A 19,656-nucleotide genomic window follows, 5' to 3' on the forward strand; every position below is an offset into this window, starting at 1 on the left:
AAACACTTTACAGATTAATCACCACAGCACACTTGGTAAATGTCCCTATCCCCTTTTTGCCGTGGGAGATGTCAAGGCAAATGACTTTCCCCATTCTATGTCGTGAAGGAGTAGTAAAGTCAAAACTAGAAACCTTTATTTAAAACACACACACACAAACACACACATACCACCTTGCATCTCTCATTATGATTTTATTTGGAACGGAGCCCAAAGGAGGAGGCAAATCTTGAAAATATTTTCATTGGCTTCTAGAGGTGCCCCCTGTTTTAACAGTGTTTCTGGGGTTGCTACAAATAGGTTACAACAAAAGTATTCAGGAACCAGTACCTTCACTCTGAATTGGCTTTATTTGTCTTCAGTGAGCCCTGATTGGCGGCAATTATCTACAAGATTTGTCCAGATGTCCTCATTCTAAATTGGCTTTCCTTGTTCTTAGTGACATTATTCTTAGTGACATGTTCTTAGTGAGTTCTTTGCACTCATCTTCATGGCAGAGGATACAGAGCATATACCTATTCTTGAACCAGGCTTTTCAGGGATGGAGGCTAAATAATTAAGTCAGATAGAAGTGACAAGAGATGATGTTCTAAACAGTCTGGAAAAGCTGAAAAATAGCAAATTGCCAGGGCTGGATGGCATTCATCCAAGAGTCCTCAAAGAACTCAGATGTGAAATTGCCAACCCCCTTGGTAAAATATATAACTTATCTCTGCAATCAGGCTCTGTACCAGAGGACTGGAAAGTAGCAAATGCAACACCGATTTTCAAACAGGGATCCAGGGGCGATCCGGGAAATTACAGGCCGGTTAGCTTAATGTCCGTTCCAGGCAAATTGATAGAAAGCATCCTCAAGGATACAATTGTAAAGCACATAGAAGAACAGGCCCTGCTGGGAAAGAACCAGCATGGCTTCTGCAAAGGTAAATCTTGCCTCACAAACCTCTTGGGAGTTCTTTGAGAGTGTCAACAAGTGTGTGGATCAAGGTGATCCAGTTGACATAGTATACCTGGACTTCCAAAAAGCTTTCAACAAAGTTCCTCATCAAAGACTCCTGAGAAAACTTAGCAGTCATGAGATAAGGGGACAAGTACATGTGTGGATTGCTAATTGGTTGAAAGACAGGAAACAGAGGGTAGGCATAAATGGAGAGTCTTCACAATGGAGGGAAGTAAGAAGTGGGTCCCCCAGGGATCTGTACTGGGACCGGTGCTTTTTAAATTTTTTCATAAACAATCTAGCAGTATGGGTAAGCAGCGTGGTGGCCAGATTTGCAGATGATACCAAACCCTTTTGGGTAATGAAATCTAAAACAGATTGTGAGGAGCTCCAAAAGGATCTCTCCAAACTGGGTGAGTGGGCGACAAAATGGCAAATGCAGTTCAGTGTTGGCAAGTGTGAAGTGATGCACATTGGGACAAAAAACCCCAACTTCAAGTATACGCTGATGGGATCTGAGCTGTTGGTGTCTGACCAGGAAAGGGATCTTGGGGTTGTGGTGGACAGCTCATTGAAAGTGTCAACTCAATGCACGGCAGCTGTGAAAAAGGCCAATTCCATGCTAGGGATCATTAGGGAAGGGATTGAAAATACAACTGCTAGCTAGTATTATAATGCTCTTATACAAAATGATGGCCCCTCCAGCAGCTTGGGACACATCACACATACACCCGGAGCTCCCAGTATGCACTGCATAAATGTGTGGTGCATTATGGGGATTCCCCTCCCTGAAGCTGGCTGGGAGACTGGCTGTCTTTCAGCCCTGGCTTCAAGCTGTGGCTATGGAGGCGGGTTTGCCACCGAGGTACCACTGGGATCGGGCCCAATCTCTGCAGTACACACATGCAGGCAAAAAACAGGTTGGACTTCCTTAGCCCAGTTTTCCCTCCCCATGTGAAGAGCTCCGTAGTCTCCCATTCCAATGAGGACCCTGCTTAGCAAAGCAGACAATGCATGCTTGCTGCCACAAGACCAGCTCTCCTCCTGAGCTAAAGCCTTCTGCATCTTCCACATGTATTGGGGCTGACACACACCCACATTGAAATTTGAGGCATATTTCTGGGCTCTTACCCAGGGGCGTAAATATAGGGGGATAGGCAGGGCATGTGCCCTGGGCGCCACTCTGGCGGGCCGGCGCGCCCAAAAGTAGCATGCCCCCCTGACCTCCCCGGATCGCGCGTCGGTGGCGGGCGGTGGCGGGCGGTGGCAGGCGGCGGCAGATCGCCGAGTGCAGCGGCGGTGGGCGGCGGCAGATCGCCGAGTGCAGCAGAGCGACGCCGAGTCCTGCCGTCTGGCCCGGCATTGCTTCCCAACTGCACAGGCACACCGCCGCCCACCACTGCCACGCTCACTCCAGCCAGGGGGGGCGCAGGTACGTGGGGGGGGGCACAATTTCAGGGGCAGAGCTTGCCCTGGGCGCCATTTCCCCCCGTTCCGCCTCTGCTCCTACCAAAGAGAAGTATCTGATATGTGAACTGCACCCTCAGATCTGGAGCTTCCTCTGTTTTATGGGAAGTACCCCCAAGACACTGAAACCCCCTTCTGTAAGCCTCAAGTGTATTTGTGGAGAGAGAAATCCCCGAACGATTGGAACCGCTTGGTGAAATGCTGCCGATCCCCTCTGACTATCATTCAAAACAGCTATTCTTAACTGTCTTTTTCACAAGACACACATGTTTAAAACAACAACAATAAAAAGACGGATCCTACTCCTTTTAAAAAATCCTCTTTTTAAGGGTGCCAACTTTTCTGCTGGTGCAGCTCAAATCCCACTGAGATGGGTTTATTGGTGTGGGAGCAGCGTGCCGGGAGTTGTGGCCAGGGAAAGCTCTGCTTTTGCATGGATAGGAACAGGCATGGGATAATAGTGCCCAAGCTCTGCTGCACACTCAATGAAATGCGGCTTACAATTTTGTTATCCGAAGGCACGGGTTCCTTGAATGAAGGTTCCGCGGCCGGATAATGAACCTTTTCCTTCACCCCCCTGCCCACCCCTCCTGCTTTCTCAGAAACCATTAAAATGAAAACATGTATTATTGATCACAACAGTATTGTATATTTCCTCTGATCAGCCGGCAAAATCTTACAGCAGTAGTAACAGTCTCTCTCTCTCTCTTTTTTTAAAAAGAGCAAATACGTGAAGAGTTTTTCAACGTTGTCAGCTCTTCTTGAGGTGTTTTTTTGTTTTGTTTTACTGTGTGCTTGAATTATTGTTTGGCACTAACATTTGGCACTAAGCAGATGCTATTGACATATCCCCCAATGTTAGCCTTAACAAAACCAACACTTCTACAGACTGTTAGGAGCCCTTTCTCTGTTATTCCTCATCTGTGGCTGCCTGTCTTTGTTTCATGGTTGTTCGGAGCCATGTTTAAGTGCCTCAACTGTGTGAGCTGGTCCAAATTTGTGTAGCATTCGCATTCCGGGGCAGCCTTTCCATGAGGCAAGCTGGGGCAGTTGCCTTGGGCAGCTGATTGTTGGGATGTCAGTGAGGGGAGGAGGGACACAATAGTTACACAAGGGACACAATGGTTATCATCCAGTGCTCTGATTTGGTGCATAGAAGTCTATTGTGGAAATAGTACTCAAGATGAGGTCAGAGGTATTTAAAAATGTATTGGTGCCTAGGGAAGGGTTGCCCCAACAAGAGGCACACAGCATACTACTGGTCAGTCTCCAGTTGTTGTTGTTGTTGTTGTTAAATTTATATCCCGCTCTTCCTCCAAGGAGTCCAGAGCGGTGTACTACATACTTCAGTTTCTCCTTCACAACAACCCTGTGAAGTAGGTTAGGCTGAGAGAGAAGTGACAGGCCCAGAGTCACCCGGCAAGTCTCATGGCTGAATGGGGATTTGAACTCGGGTCTCCCTGGTCCTAGTCCAGCACTCTAACCACTACACCACGCTGGCTCTTTTTTTCACCAGTACGTCTGGTGGCAACTCAGAGCCGGGCCTTCTCTGTAGCTGCTCCTGGGCTATGGAATGTGCTCCCAGCAGAAATTTGTGGTTTGGGGTCATTGTTGGATTCCTTTGGGAGATGCCCTTAAAACCCATCTGTTTATTTTGGCCATCCAGGGTCTTTAAATTGCTCTTAATTGTTTCTGGTGCTAATGGTTTTAAACTCTTTTGGAATTGGGGTTGGTTTTTTTGAAGCTGATTGTCCACCATTTGCCTCAGCCACAATCCAGATGCAGATCAGCATCCCCTTCCTTCTGTATGGCTGATATATGTGTGTGTTTGTGTTTGTGTGTGTGTGTGTGTGTGTGTGTGTGTGTGTGTGTTGGTTTGGGATTATTTTTCTTTTTAGCTTGCATGAACATGGACATTGTGAGGTCATTCACACAGTCAAAAACTGTGTTGGGTTTGGGAGCTGAGTGTGCTTCCAATTTTTGGTTGTGCGGAAGCAAGGTTGGAGGGGAACCTGGGTAGAAGTTATTGTGCAGAAGCAAGCGAGGAGGAAAAGCTACCCAGGTTTCCCTCCTCCCTTGCTTCCACACAATCACTTCTGCCCAGGTTTTCTTCCAACCTTGCTTCTGTACAACCAGAAATTGGAAGCACACACAGCTCCCAAATCCGGGTAGAACCCAGCTTTTGATTGTGTGAATGACCCCTGTGTCTCCTAGCTAATAGAACTAATTGCAGAGACCCACAAAAGCCTTCTTTCCCCCCATTGTAAAACCCCCACAAGGGCTGGCATTTTGATATTCGTGGAGAGCTGCCTTTTCTGCCTGATTAAAATTTCACTTGGCCTTTCTGTCCATATTAAAAGGAAGCTATTTGTGCCCACAGCTGTTCTGCAGACAGCAGCGGCATGTTACATTTCAGGGGGTTTATTGAGTCTGTCAATGTTCCACAGAACAAAGCCTCTGAGAAGTGCAATTTCAGCCGTTCTGCCTTGATGGAGTCAATGGGGTTAATGATGGCACTGGAAATGATCACTTGGCAACAACGAGGAACACAGAACTTGGGAAAGTCTTCCAAACCTGTGTGTGTTACTCTTTTGGGGGAAGTTGGGACATTTTGTTTCAAAGGGGATATTCCCCACAACTCCCAGTGCAGTCGACAATTCAGAATGGCAACAACACAGCCTGGATCATATTGAAGGACATTTTGGGAAGAGAGCTGGTCTCGTGGTAGCAAACATAAATTGTCCATTTTGCTAAGCAGGGTCTGCCCTGGTTTGCATCTGAATGGGAAACCACATGTGTGAGCACTGTAAGATTTTCCCCTTAGGGGACGGGGCCGCTCTGGGAATTGCACCCGCAGGCTTGCATGCAGAAGGCTCCAAGTTCCCTCCTTGGCAGCATCTCCAAGATAGGGCTGAGAGAGATTCCTGCCTGCAACCTTGGAGCAGCTGCTGCCAGTCTGTGTAGGCAAGACTGAGCGAGATGGATGGAGGGTCTGACTCGGTAGTCGGCAGCTTCCTATGGCTCCTCTGTGAAATAGTTCTGTATTTTGGGTGCACCTCCCTATGGCTGCCTCTTAAATAAAACTTCCTTGTCTACCTTCTTTGAAATGCACACACAGATTCACAAAGCTCGGATCTTTGTGGCAGCTAACTGTGCTTCCCTGCTGAACCAGAAATGAGACAGGAGAAGCAATGATACCTCGGAAAAGCACAGGGCTTGTTTACACAAACAAATGGTGGAAGGAGGGAGATGGAGGGAAGGCAGGATCCTACCTTCCTGCTCCCCGATAACCAAAGCCTGTTCATGGTCTGCCACTCACATGCCCACACAAATGATGTGAGTGATCTCCATAGCCAAGTCCACAGCAATCATGCGCCTCTCTCTGGACTCACAAGCCTCAAAACCTTATGGCAAACATGGCCACCACCCACCTAGGATTAGTTTAAAAGCAGCAGCAGCACAGGCAATCAGAAAATGAAGTCAAACCGGTTCTGTTTCTCCCCTACCTCAGTTTTAACCTGGGTTGTGGACCTGGGCTACCTTGGCTCAGAGCTGCTGAGTTGGGGGGAACTCCCAATGTTCCCAGATGACCAGAGATTCATGGATTAACCCCCTGGATTAACCCCCCTTCTGCCCAGAACTTTGGTCATGAGAATGTTCTTATTGTCATTTTCTCGTGACGATATTATTGTCTTATTGGTCATGAGAATATTATTGTCTTTGGTCATGAGAACGTTCTTACTGTCATTTTCTCGTGACTCCTGCCACGCAGTTTCCACTGACGCCACACTTATCACACCTCTTGGGTAAATGGATGAGGACAGACTGTTGCACACTGAAGAGAGGCTCAGGTGTTGTGTGTTTTCTCAGGAGCTCAGAGCTCCAACCTTGGGCCAGGTGACTCCGGACCCATAAATGAGACTCCAGGTGACTGTAGCAGCTACAATGGTCTCAACATCAATTTTCATGGTGGCATCTTTTAACCCTTAATTTAGTGCATCTGAATACTAGATGCACTAAAGGTGCCACAGCTTCCAAGGCTGTGCAAGCTGGTTGGGAAGGAGCTACATTTATATAGTAGGACCTCTTTTAACCCTCTCTCAGTGCCAGCCAGCTTTCTTTTGCATTGCCTAATGTATAGAACTCAAAAACTGGAGAGATGGACTTGGACGTCACTGCTTGCAAGGCAATTCTCTGTCAGTGCCTGGGGTAACTCTTCTGAATCCTAGATATTACAGGCATCTGGAGGCTTCTAAGCTGCAGGGGAGCAACAGCAGGATATTGGGCATACACATACCTATTGCCTGTGGGCTCCCCAGAGGCATCTGTTGGGCCACTGCGTGAAACAGAATGCTGGACAAGAAACAAACCCAAATGTCTAGGGGAGCTAGTATCCCCCAGTCTATGTAACATCCACCCCTGTTATAAAACATGTATCTGTAAAAGTAGCCTATCTGAGTATCTTGATACCAAGCACCTAATGGTGCAGCACGGAAGCAACTTGCCTAGGGAGCAAGAGATTGCTGGTTCGAAACCCCACTGTTATGATTCCCAGAGTATGGGGAACACCTATATTGAGCAGCGGCGATATAGGAATATGCTGAAAGGCATCATCTCATACTGTGTGGGAGATGGCAATGGTAAACCCCTCCTGTATTCTACCAAAGACAACCACAGGGCTCTGTGATCACCAGGAGTCGACACCAACTCGATGGCACAACTTTACTTGATACAAGAGTAAATTTTGTATACTCGAGGACACCAGAGGTCTAAAATCCACAAGTGATTTGGATTGTGACATATGAACAAAACCATAGTTGTTATGGCCACTGTAAAGAGAGATTGTGGGAGGGAAAGGACTCAGAACAATCACATTGGATTGTACTGCTACTGTAAATACAACCCAATAGTTTTCTAATTCCCCACAGTAAGATTGTGGGCATTGTTACAGGTCATAATCAGGAGACAAAGGCTGCATCATTCCCCAAGTATGCAAATGAGTAATTTGGCAGCCCTGACTCCAGTGTATCATTTCCACAATTAAAATGGAAATGAATTCAGTGTCCCATAAAGTTCCAAAACATTGTATATATTATTAACCAATCCCTTAATTGTAATCATTCAATGATTCCTTAGATTACTAAAGCATGAAATCTATTCTGAGTAATTTTGACTATGGTAAAAGGGTGGGTGGGGGGGAGACGTTTTTATTTTATTTTATTTTCACAAATGAATTTTCATAATTACTTTACCGTAGTAAATTATTCAGATTATCATTTTACTTATTAAATACAATTATAACCACAGTCATTCCGATTTTGAGAATTACAGAAAGATTGAAATGGCACTGATTCCTGAAATGCATGGGGTTGGTGGAGAGCTGGAATTTAATTCTGAGACTCTAGTTAGCATCAGCAGTCTCCTTCCGGGGAAGAGGAAATGATTGGTGACAGTTTAGAGGCAGTATATTATTTTCGGTTAAAAACACCACCACCACCCTAATCTGCTGATGTCTGTTGTGACTGTGCGCGCCTCTGTGTGCGTTTGTTTATGTATTTATTTCTTAAGCACATTTCAAAAAGGGAACTTGAAGGAAAAGGAGAGCTGGTAGCCTGCTCTCCAACACCCTTTCCAGCATGCATGGGCGCCATTTGCTTGGTCAGCATAGTGTCGCGTATTGCCAGTTGCAGGCACCACTGGAAGCAGGATTGAATCCTGATTTTGTGTGACATCTCTTAGATTCAGATGTATGCCCTCAACCTGAATTAGTGGAGAAGAACTGGTCTCGTGGTAGCAAGCACGACTTGTTCCCTTTGCTAAGCAGGGTCTGCCCTGGTTTGCATTTGAATGGGAGCCTACATATGTGAGCACTGTCAGATATTCTCCTCACACTCTGGGAAGAGCATCTGTATGCATGCTTCCCTCCCTGGAACGCCCAAGATAGGGCTGGGAGACAGTGTTTCCTCTAACAGGGATTCCCAGCTGTTGTTGACTACAACTCCCAGCATCTCCAGCTGAAACAGCCTTTCTTGGGGTTTATGGGAGTTGTAGTCAACGACAGCTGGGAATCCCTGTTAGAGGGAACACTGCTGAGAGAGACTCCTGCCTGCAACCTGGGAGAGGCCTCTGCCTGTGTGTGTAGACAATACTGAGTTAGATGGACCAAGGGTCTGACTCAGCATAATGAGGCTTCCTATGTTGCTAATGCCCACTCACATTCCATTGGAGAGGAAGGAATCTGCTTCCATACTTCCAATACGTATTCTAGCTAATTCAATTAGGTGCCCCTAACTGAGCAAAGAAGCACCTTTTAAAACAGGTGATTATTTTTTATTTAGCAGAGGGAGAGCAACTGGCCCAATCCATCCCCAGCACAGCATCCTTCCAGTGGCTGTTGCTGGTGTCTTATCTTATATTTCTTTTTAGATTGTGAGCCCTTTGCGAACAGGGAGCCATCTTTATTTCTTTACTTTTGTTTCTCTATGCAAACCGCTTTGAGAACTTTGGTTGACAAGCTCTATATACATATTTGTTGTAGTAGTGTGGTAGTAGATTAGTGTCTGAAGCTTGGATACCATTCTCCTTTTCCCCTAGATGAACTGGTCCTTGAAGTGCTCACTTTGCTATTTGTGTATTTCTCCCTCTCTCTGTCTCTCTCTCTCTCTCTGCAGATTTCTGGGATTTATTTATTTTTTTAACTTCCTATCCTTGCATGACTATCTCTCCCTCGTTTATCCCTTGGAAAATTAATTAATTGTTGAGTGACAATATTTCCTCTAGTATAGGGATGGTGGAAGCAAGCTTTGCCACAGCTCAACTTAGAGCAGTTGTGATAAATGGAGTTCATTAACAGATTAATTCCCAAATGTTGTCAGTGTGTGCTGACCTCCTTTATGGCACGATGCTGATCTGTGAAATCTGTCTCTTGGTTTTCACTTGTCAACATCCTCATCTCCGCCCGCCCACCCCATTCCAAGTCTCCCCCTAAGTGGTCACTGTGGCTTTTGGCTTTCCCAAATATCTACCATTGCTACCACTGCAGAAGACCCTAACATGATTTGCTCCTTTTGATATGAATATCCCCTCTTGTCTACTACTACAATATTCTGCATCTGATTGTAATCAGTCTTGCACATGGAAATAAGTTAGATTGCATCCTCTTTAAAGTCTAAAGCCTTTTATGTTTGACTGTTGAGATCTCTTGGATAGGTACATCTATGGTTATAGAAAGCTTGTAAAGACTTGGCTTTTTACCCAGGCTTTTACATAATCGTTTTTACTGCTGCTTCTGGGTGTTTTTTATCTGTTGTATTGTTTTATGCCTGTTTGTATATGTTTTCATACTTTTAGCATGATGTTTTTATTGTGTTTTTATTGTATGTTTTTAACTTTTGTAAACCGCCTTGGGGCTATCTTTTAGCGAAAGGCGGTATAAAAATGCAAAAATAAATAAATGAATGAATGAATGAATGAATGAATGGTTGCCACCAGCTCTTCTGGTGGCTACTTGGGAATGGGCCATCTCCATTGCTGCCCTGGGCTTCAGAATGTGCCCCCCATTGAGATAAGACTCTCCTAATCTCTGGCAACTGTTAAAAAGGCACTGAAGACATATTTATTCACCCAGTGTTTTAACTTTAATACTTTTAAAGTTGGGTTTTAAATGATTTTTATGTCAGTGATTTTAGTGTTTATATTATTTTAATTGTAAACCGCCCAGAGACACAAGTTTTGGGTGGTACAGAATTTAAAATAAGATAAAAATAAAAATAATTAAAATCAATCAATCAATTAATTAAATTAATTAAAATTCCCTCAAGGCAATTTCTAAATACCAGTGAGTATAAGGGTTATTGGCTTATTGCTGGTGAGTATTCGATATCCAATGTTTTTCCATTTCCCCATTTGATATGTTGTAATGCACACGCGTATTGACTTGCAAAACATTAAGAGGATATCCCCTGCCTCATTACCTGATTTCGTTGTTTGCTTTATTAATTTATAAAGCCCACCTCCTGCCCACCGTGGTCCTCAGGTCATTTTAAATGCTATGCCAACTGCTTATTTATTGATTGACCCCTTCACCTCCTGTTTAGCTTTGTATCATCTCCGAACAAGGTCATTCTCTTCCGATATCCCCCTTCCTCACAGAGATACAAAACGAACAAAACTAATTCCAGACATGAATTTAGTCCCCTCTTTTCTTCTGTACAGCTCTCTTGGAGAGAGGCTAAAATACTTTCTTCACACTGGGCTCGCAGACATAATTCAGACAAAGAGAAATAGAGGGGAGGGAGAGAGAAACCAAATCAGGAGTCATTTCCAAAGTTCAGTGGCTATGAGAGAAGAAAATGTAAAGTGCTGTGTGAGAAGCAAAGGATTACTCTGGCATAAAGTGGAAATCGGGGTGATCTTTGCCCTTATGAATCATGGATAGAGGTACTGCTTGAAAGTCTCTGGACAGGCAACCTACCAAATACAATTTCATGAATGGTAATATCACAGGCTCCAGAAAATAAGGCCGACCCGCTGGGTCGGTTCGTAACTTAATTAGCCTGTTTGTATTGTTAGGAGGTGAAAATATTGCCTGTAATGGTGTTTGGTTTTATTAATCTTGCCCCTTTCTTTTATTGCCTTGGACCCACGGCATGCAGGGTTCCTGCTCATACCCAACCTGCTGTCACCACTAAACCCTTGTATATCACTTCCCTGCCATTGTTTCAGTCTCTGCCAACCTTTCCCTCTGGACCAGGAAGTTAGTTAGGTCTCGATTGGAGCCCTTTTGCAACTAACAGATGTCTACCTTTTCCATATACTTCCGTGTCTTTCTATATATATATATATACATATACATATATATATATATATATATATATATATATATATATATATATATATATATATATATATCATTTAAAAACAACAACAACATGCAGGATGAGCTTGTTTTTTGGTGGTGTTCTGTTCTCACCTAAAATTGCAGAAACAGAAACTATGAATAAAGCATTCTTAACTCTTTGGGAATCTGTGGGATTGGGATTGGGTTCCTGAGCACACCAAATTGACCCAAAGTCACAAAGAGGTGGGGCGGGGGGGGGGGCAAAATAAGAAGACTATAGCACCTGACCTTGCTCTCCAGCAATGCCCCCCTAACCCCACCAATTTTCACCTTTTTTTTCTTTTTGACAGAAAAGAGCCACAAAATGACTCAGCGCTGCCTCCAGGTTAAAAATGACACCAGAAGTCATTTCTGGGCAGACACAAACTGTGTATAGTCTAAAAGAGCCTCTTTTTACCCCCACAATAATAGAGATCAGGTCGCTATGAGGCTGAATCCAAACTGATTCTCTTAGCAGTCTATGAGGCTGTTCTCATGAGCAGTCTTGGCGGCAAACCCAGCTAAGAAGCCAGGCTATTAAATTAGGTCCCTTTACTCTGCTTACCTGACTGTCTGCCACCTGGGTGCAGAATCCACATGCCTAGCAATGCCAGCAGGATCATCTGTGGGGAAGGTGAGCTTTTTCTGTTTTCCCCACCACCCACCCTCAGGCCCTCTCACATGATCATGAGAAAGGGCTCTATATCCTGCCTTCTCGCCCCTGCTAACTGAGCAGAGACGCACCTTTTGAAGTGGTGATTCTCTTCTCTTTAGCAGGGGGAGAGCAACTGGCCCTGTCCAACCCCAGCACAGCATCCCTCCAGTGGCTGTTGTTGGTATCTGCCTTATGTTACTTTTTAGATTGTGAGCCCTTTGGGGACAAGAAGGGGACCAATATATATATATATATAAAATTTGTCTATATAAACTGCTTTGAGAAGTTTGTTGAGGAGCAGCATAGTAGCAGTAGTAGCGGCAGTGGCAGTAGTAGTGGTGGTGGTGGTGGTAGTAGTAGTAGTAGACCATATTATTTATATATTATTTATTTTTCTTTAGAAACCATGTTGAGAATTTTGTTGAGGAGCGGTATAGTAACAGAAGTAGTAGTAGTAGCAGCAGCAGTAGTGGTAGTAGTAGCATTATTATTATTATTATTATTATTATTATTACATTTATATCCCGCTCTTCCTCCAAGGAGCCCCGAGCAGCGTACTACATAATTGAGTTTCTCTTTCACAACACCCCTGTGAAGTAGGCTAGGCCGAGAGAGAAGTGACTGGCCCAGAGTCACCCAGCTAGTTTCATGGCTGAATGGGGATTTGAACTCGGGTCTCCCCAGTCCTAGTCCAGCACTCTAACCACTACACCACACTGGCTCCTTATAGCAGTAGCAGTGGTAGTAGTAGTGGCAGTAGTAGTAGTATTGGTAGTAGTAGTAGTAGACGACCATATTATTTATGTATTCTTTATTTTTCTATATAAACCACTTTGAGAATTTGGCAGGGGAGTGGTATAGTAGCAGTAGTAGTAGCAGTAGCAGTAGTAGTAGCAGCAGCAATAGCAGTAGTAGTGGTGGTAGTAATAGTAGTAATAGTAGCAATAGTAGCGGTAGTAGTGGTGGTGGAAACATTAGTGGTGGTCGTAATAGTAGTACACCATATTATATATGTATTATTTATTTTTCTATATAAGCCACTTTGAGAATTTTGTCGAGGATTTGTGTATAGTAGTGATGGTGATGGTAGTGGTGGTAGTAGTAGTAGCAGTTTCCAGCCTGGTTAAGCAGCTTGGTCTTCCCTTCCGGTCACTCATACACTGCAGTAGTCCTAAATTTCCAGGGATGCCAAATGCCTGATCCTGGTTGCAACCGGGAGCTAGATTCTGGACACAAAGGGGGTGTCCTGTGAGAAGAAAGAGAAGGCTGGTCGACACCAAACAACCAGTCACAGATGCTGCCATGAGCACAACGTATCAAACCTGCTAGCTCCGTTTGCATGGACCCAGCTTGCAGCATCGAGTGGTGCAAACTTTGCTGGCACTTCCACTCATGTTCCCAAAACGGAAGGGAAAAAGAAGAGCTCTTTAAGGAGAGGGGCACACTTTCTCCACTCCTGGCCGGTTTTCTCGAGAGGATTACGCTGGACAGAGGGATAATGTTCCTGGCAATCACCCATTATGTCGTGGAAGGAAGAAACCCACAAGGCATTCCACCCCCGCCCCCCATGCAAAGGAAGAGGAAAATGTGTGTGTGTGTGTGTGTGTCTGTCTGTCTGTCTGTGTGTGTGTGTGTGTGTGAGAGAGAGAGAGAGAGAGAGAGAGAGAGAGAGAGAGAGAGAGGCCTGAGACTGCAGAAAGAAAGAGTTAAGCCATTCTCCTATTTGCATGGTTTATTTCACCACTCTCTGGCTCATTAGGCAGAACCAAAATTACAAACATCCCCCCCCCCCCCACTCACAATTCCGATCTGCATCCAGACTTCCAGATTTAATCTCCCAGGGCTACTGCCTGCAGCCAGGCCTACCACCTTTTCTTATTTGCCATTGTTAAAATGCATCAGGTACCCCTCAGGCGATGCAAGAGTTACCTCTCCCTGATAGGAGCTAACAGGGTGTATCAATTGTTCATGATTTCTATTCTCCTGCAAATTGGGAGAGGCACTGGTGTGCAAATCCTGTCTGCTCAGCACTTTCCCCTGTACCTTTCCGTTCCCCAGATTTCAGCTCAATGCTGTGCATGTTTAGGTAATTAATTATGGGAAGCCCCTCCAACACGCCACCTTTCCTTCCTCATCCCAAATAACCATTTAGCAGCTTGTCAACGGGCAATCTAATGAAAATGCCACACACACTCGGATGTGTTTCTTTTTACTTTAAATATCAGGGTCCTTTCCCCTTTCTTTTCTTTTCTTTTGCATTTTAATCGATCACACTCCCCTTTCTCTCCCTACACACACTTTTGGGTCCGATGAAGTTGCAGACAGTTGGAAGAAGGCCAACGTTAAAACCAATAACCCCCTTTCTCTTCTTCCCTCTGCAGCCTTTTTAATCTCTGTCCCAGACTCTGCTTCTCCTAACCAATCAGTGTGGTTCATAGCATCAAAGGCTTTGGGGAGAGATGATGTCTGCAAAGTTAACCTCTTTCTGTCTACCTCCCTGCAAACTTACGGGTCTGCTGCCAACTAATTTCATGCAAGGCATGGATATGATTAGATCTCTAACTCTAATTGCTTCTACATAAGAATGGCCCCGCTGGATCAGGCCTAAGGAGGCCCATCTAGTCCAGCATCCTGTTTCACACAGTGGCCCACCAGAAGACTCTGGGAAGCTGATGTCATGCCCTCTCTCCTACTGTTACTCCCCTGCAAGTGGTATTCAGAGGCATCCTGCCTCTGAGGCTGGAGGTAGCCTTTATCCCTCCGACTAGTAGTTGTTGATAGGCCTCTCCTCCATGCAGTTATCTAAACCCCTCTTAAAGCCTTCCAGGTTGTCGGCTGTCACCACATCTTGTGGCAGAGAATTCCACAAGTTGATTATGCATTGTGTGAAAAACTACCTCCGTTTGTTAGTCCTAAATTTCCTGGCAATCAATTTCATGGGATGACCTCTTTTTAATTTTTTTGTTTACATGTTATATCCCACTCTTTCTCCAAGGAGCCCAGAGCGGTGTACTATATACTTAAGCTTTTCCTCACAACAACCCTGTAAAGTAGGTTAGGCTCAGAGAGAAGTGACTGGCCCAGTGTCACTCAGCAAGTATCATGGCTGAATGGGGATTTGAACTCAGGTCTCCCCAGTCCTAGTCCAGCACTCTACAGAGGCTAGAATGGACCAAAAACGGCTATAGAACCGGCCGCGGTGGTGATTATTAAGGCCTGTGGGGGGAGGGGGGACCTCCGCAGACACCCCCCCACTGCCTTCGGCAACCCCCCCAGAGGGGGTTTGAGGTAAAATATCACACACACACACACACACACACACTTACAAAAGGCTTGTGACCCCCACCTCGACTGAGACAAACCATGGGGCAGGGTTCGAGGGGGTGTCGGACCAAACCGGGCCAGCCAGTTCTGCGCACACCCCTAGTCTGTACCCAGGTTCAGCTGTAACATGAACACATGTACAGTCTTTGACACAAATGTGTGCCCGTGTACAGACATCTGCACTTTCAATACAACATGATGAGGGCTTTCACACCATCAAAAACTGTGTTCTACCCGGGTTTGGGGGTGGTGTGTGCTCCCAATTTTTGGTTGTATGGAAGCAAGGTAGGAGGAAAACCTGGGTAGCTTTTCCTCCTACCTTGCTTCCACACAATCACTTCTACCCAGGTTTTCCTCTCTCCTTGCTTCCACACAACCGAAAGTTGGGAGCACATACAGCTATCAAATCTGGGTAGAACATCGTTTTTGATTGTGCGAAAGACCTCTAGCCCGTCCCCTCCAAGTTATTTTATCTTAGAATCCAGGGTGTTGTCTTGAATTAAGAGTCTTCTTCCTTTTGGATAAATACAGGCATAACCTGTATCGAACCTGCATTTTAAAAGGGTCATCTTAAATTTAGAGTTGTCTTTGATTTGGGTAAATATGGTATACCCTCCACTCTTGGTGGTGTACATGGTTATGTTTATCTCCGCAACAACACTCTGAAGTAGCATAGGAGTAGCATAGGACTGGCCCAGAGTCACCCAGTGACTTGGCTCCGTGGAGATTTGAATCTGGGTCTTGCCAGTCCTAGTCTAACCCTCTAACCTCTACACCACACTGGCTCTCATTTTATTCACCTGATCTCTCCAGATAGAGAACAAATGCTCACAGAGCTTTGCAATAAACATGATTTGTGCCTTTCTTTTTACAGTGTGAAATTTGCAGTAACATTTCTGGCAAAGATTAAAAGTTATGTCTATGAATATTGCAGACAGAGCAGTTGTGTGTGTACTCATATTTAATAGATTCCATCTTAGAAAGGTATGCTTTTTCACTTGGAATATGCAATCTGTGCACAACATCTATCACAGATAATATAATTTTAAACCCACTTCCGGGGTGCTGCAGTGAACAGTTTTAAAGCCCTTCTGTAATTGTTCAGATCTGAAGCATTCAAATCCGTTCTTTCTCTTTCCCCACAACTGTACAGGCAGCATAAAATGATAGATGCAACATCTGATAACCGCAGCCCAGAGCCATAAAATGTTCTTGTGATTACATTCCTATTTATTGTGTACTATTTCCAAACTTTGCTCCATCTCATATTTTTTGTCCTTTTATCTCTTTGAAATATGTATATCTCACCTCTCAACAGGGGTGTGCAGGTAAGATCCTTCATTTCATAACCCTGTTCATTTTAAGATGTTTGGATCCTCTGCCTTAACCCAGCAGTTTTCAAACTTGGGTACCCAGATATTGTTAGATTACAACTCCCATCATCCTCCACTACCAGCCATTGTGACTGGGGATGATGGGAACTTTAGTACAACATAATCTAGGGATTTAAGCTTGAGAACCACAGCCTTACCCGTCTTACCCACAGCCTTACACTGCCTAAAATGTTTTCTACATTTGCTCCCAACCATCCATTGCTCCTTCTATCTCCCCTTGTTGCCTCCCCTCAAAATATGCATTGGAAGTTCCCTGGGGCAGAGAACTGTCCTTTTACATGTGCATTGTTCTGCCAACTCAATGTTGCAGTAATCTGCAAGATTATGATAGAATCGTGAAAGTCAAGGAGCAAAGTGAAAAAAAATGGGACTACGACTAAATGTAAAGAAGACTAAACTAATGACAATGGGTATGGCAACCAGCCCCAGAATGGATAATGAAGACACTGAAGTGGTGGATAGTTTCTGGGGTTTAGGATTGACCATCAACAGTAAAGGATCCAGCAGTGAAGAAATATGCCGCAGACTAGCACTGTGACATGTCAAAGGTTTGGACAATGGTTTTCCCCATGACATTCTATGGATATGAAAGCTGGACTTTGAAGAAGCAGGACATAAAAAGTATTCACGCTTTTGAACTTTGGTGCTGGAGAAGACTTTTGAAGACAGTGTACAGCCAGGAAAACAAACAAATGGATCGTTGAGTAAATGAATGCAGAGTTTTCACTCTAGGCACAAATGATCAGCCTCAAACTATTGTACTTCAGACACATTCTGTGAAGACCCAGCTCCATAATACTGGGAAAAGTTCAAGGAAAGAGAAGAAGAGGATGACCAGCTGCAAGGTGGATAGACTCAATTATGACAGTAATGAATGCACTTCTGAGAGACCTTAAAGGTCAAGAAGAAGACCGATCATCCTGGAGAGAATCTATCTATGTGGTCACTAAGAGTCGACACCGACTTGATGGCACTTAATCAACTAACCAACCGACCAACCAACCAACTGCTGTTTTTGAAGAGAAAGAGCCTTCTAGAACAAAAGTCTGGATCCTCACAGAGTACTTCTGCCCGTGATGGCGTTCACTGCCACTTCAGCATTGTGATCCAGCGATCCTAGACAGGGAATAAGAGATAGTCGTGTGCAGTGGTTAATGACTTAGATTAGGATGAGGAAGACCTGGGCTTGAAGCCCATGCAGAGCTCCCTGATTGGGCCATTCCCTTGTCTTCAGTTTAACCCTGGGGTGGCACTAGAATTGGATGGATGGGACCCAAGAACCCGAGCCGGTTAGGGTTAGGCCCTCCCAGGGGCAGGGCTGGTGCACGTGAGGGGTCACTGAGGAGAAGAGCAAACAAGAGCCCCTTCTCCCCTAGCGATGCAGGTGGCTTAATCTACCCCACATCAACATCGAAGATAAACACACAGCATGGGGAGGAGATCAATGTACCTCCCATTCATATGCAACCAGGGCAGACCCTGCTTAGCTAAGGGGACAAGTCATGCTTGCGGCCACAAGACCAGCTCTCCTCTCGCCAAGGCAACAATTCGTGTTTGCTACCATAAGACTATCTCTGCTCCCATGAACAGCAAGAACATTTATTTTCATGCAAAAAGAGATTCTGCACATATACGTAGCATGGGGTTAAGAAGTAGCCGTTTGGTGTGTTCCCAATTTGTCTTTACTGAATTAGCCGTTTGCTTATCATTCTCTTTCAGCACTGATAAGGCAGAGGTCAGACAGGATAGTGGAAGATGACTCTAGCATTGAAAGGATGCGGTGGTGTGGGGGGGAGAAAATGGATGTATCTTCCAGTTTCTTTATATGGCTGTTTGAAGTTCAACTTTATACCTATGAATATCTATCTCCCCAAAGTTCACAATGGCTTTAACATGCGGCACTGGAAGATGTTGTGTAGATTGCACAGCGAAAACAAATTACTTTCAGATCAGCTTTTGTGTAACTTTAAAACAATGAATTTATCGTTGGTTAAAGCTATTATGTGTGTGGCTTCATCTGTAACAAGCATCATAATTCAGGTTTGAGGTTTTTTATTTTCTTTTAAGAGAGGGGGGAGCGCCTGAGAGAGGCAAATACACTGTAAATATTGCTATAAGAGTAATTTTGTAGCATAGTTTAATTATTTGGTTCAGTAATTATTTCAACACCCAAATCCTTCACAATCCAGTCCATTTGACAACCTAAACAACTGTTTCATTAGTACCAGCAGCTAATTTACAAGAGTTTCAGAAATCTCAGGACTTCTGTACACATAGGAGATTTACAGACTCTAATAAAACTCAGGCACATGAATTAACAGCTCATTAATAAATTCAGCATCCCTACTCTCTCCTCTCATAGTGCTTCTGCCTTCAGATATGTGTCCACATTCAGAGAATGAAGCTGTTCTCATGCGCAGCCTAAACTGGGCTAGGGACACCCAGGATTGGGCCAAATCCTGGTGGGATCAGTGCCACCTCACCATAGTCACACTGGTTCTTAGCTGAGGTTATGGAAGCAAGCACTCCCTTTCCTCTGGCTACTTGCACATGTGTGAGCACAACCTGCTTCCAGCCAAACTGCACACAGAGACGGGTGCCTAGAGTCCCTGTCTCTTGGGGGAATCCCTCCAATGCAACAAGTTCTGGCTCCGAATCCCTCGGCCCTGCTCTGTGCTGTTCACTCTTTGAGTTTTTGGTGGGGTGATGGGAAAGGTGTGTGGGATTGCAATAATAAAGTACATCTTGGGCTATAGAGAGAGCCATTGTGGTATAATGGTTAGAATGTCCGACTATCGCCAGAGAGATCTTGGTTCAAATTCCCCACCCAACCATAAAGATCACTCAATGGCAGTCCTTCCATGAGGCAAGGTGTGGCAATTACCTCAGGGGGTGGATTTTTACGACATCGCCAGGAAGGACAAATGCCATCAATTGAGCCACTCTTCAGGACTGATCTGGCCATTGCCAAATTTCCAGGTGGTGTTTCTCCTCACAT

At 44.8% G+C, this 19,656-nt stretch overlaps 1 protein-coding gene across 18 annotated transcripts in view; it reads left to right on the forward strand.

Annotated features, from left to right (window-relative positions):
• Window positions 1-19,656, forward strand: part of RBFOX1 (RNA binding fox-1 homolog 1) — a 1,664,339-nt gene that overhangs the window by 987,826 nt on the left and 656,857 nt on the right. The window lies entirely within an intron of this gene.

This window comes from Hemicordylus capensis, chromosome 13 (assembly GCF_027244095.1).
Source record: "Hemicordylus capensis ecotype Gifberg chromosome 13, rHemCap1.1.pri, whole genome shotgun sequence".
In the NCBI taxonomy this organism is placed as follows: Eukaryota; Metazoa; Chordata; class Lepidosauria; order Squamata; family Cordylidae; genus Hemicordylus; species Hemicordylus capensis.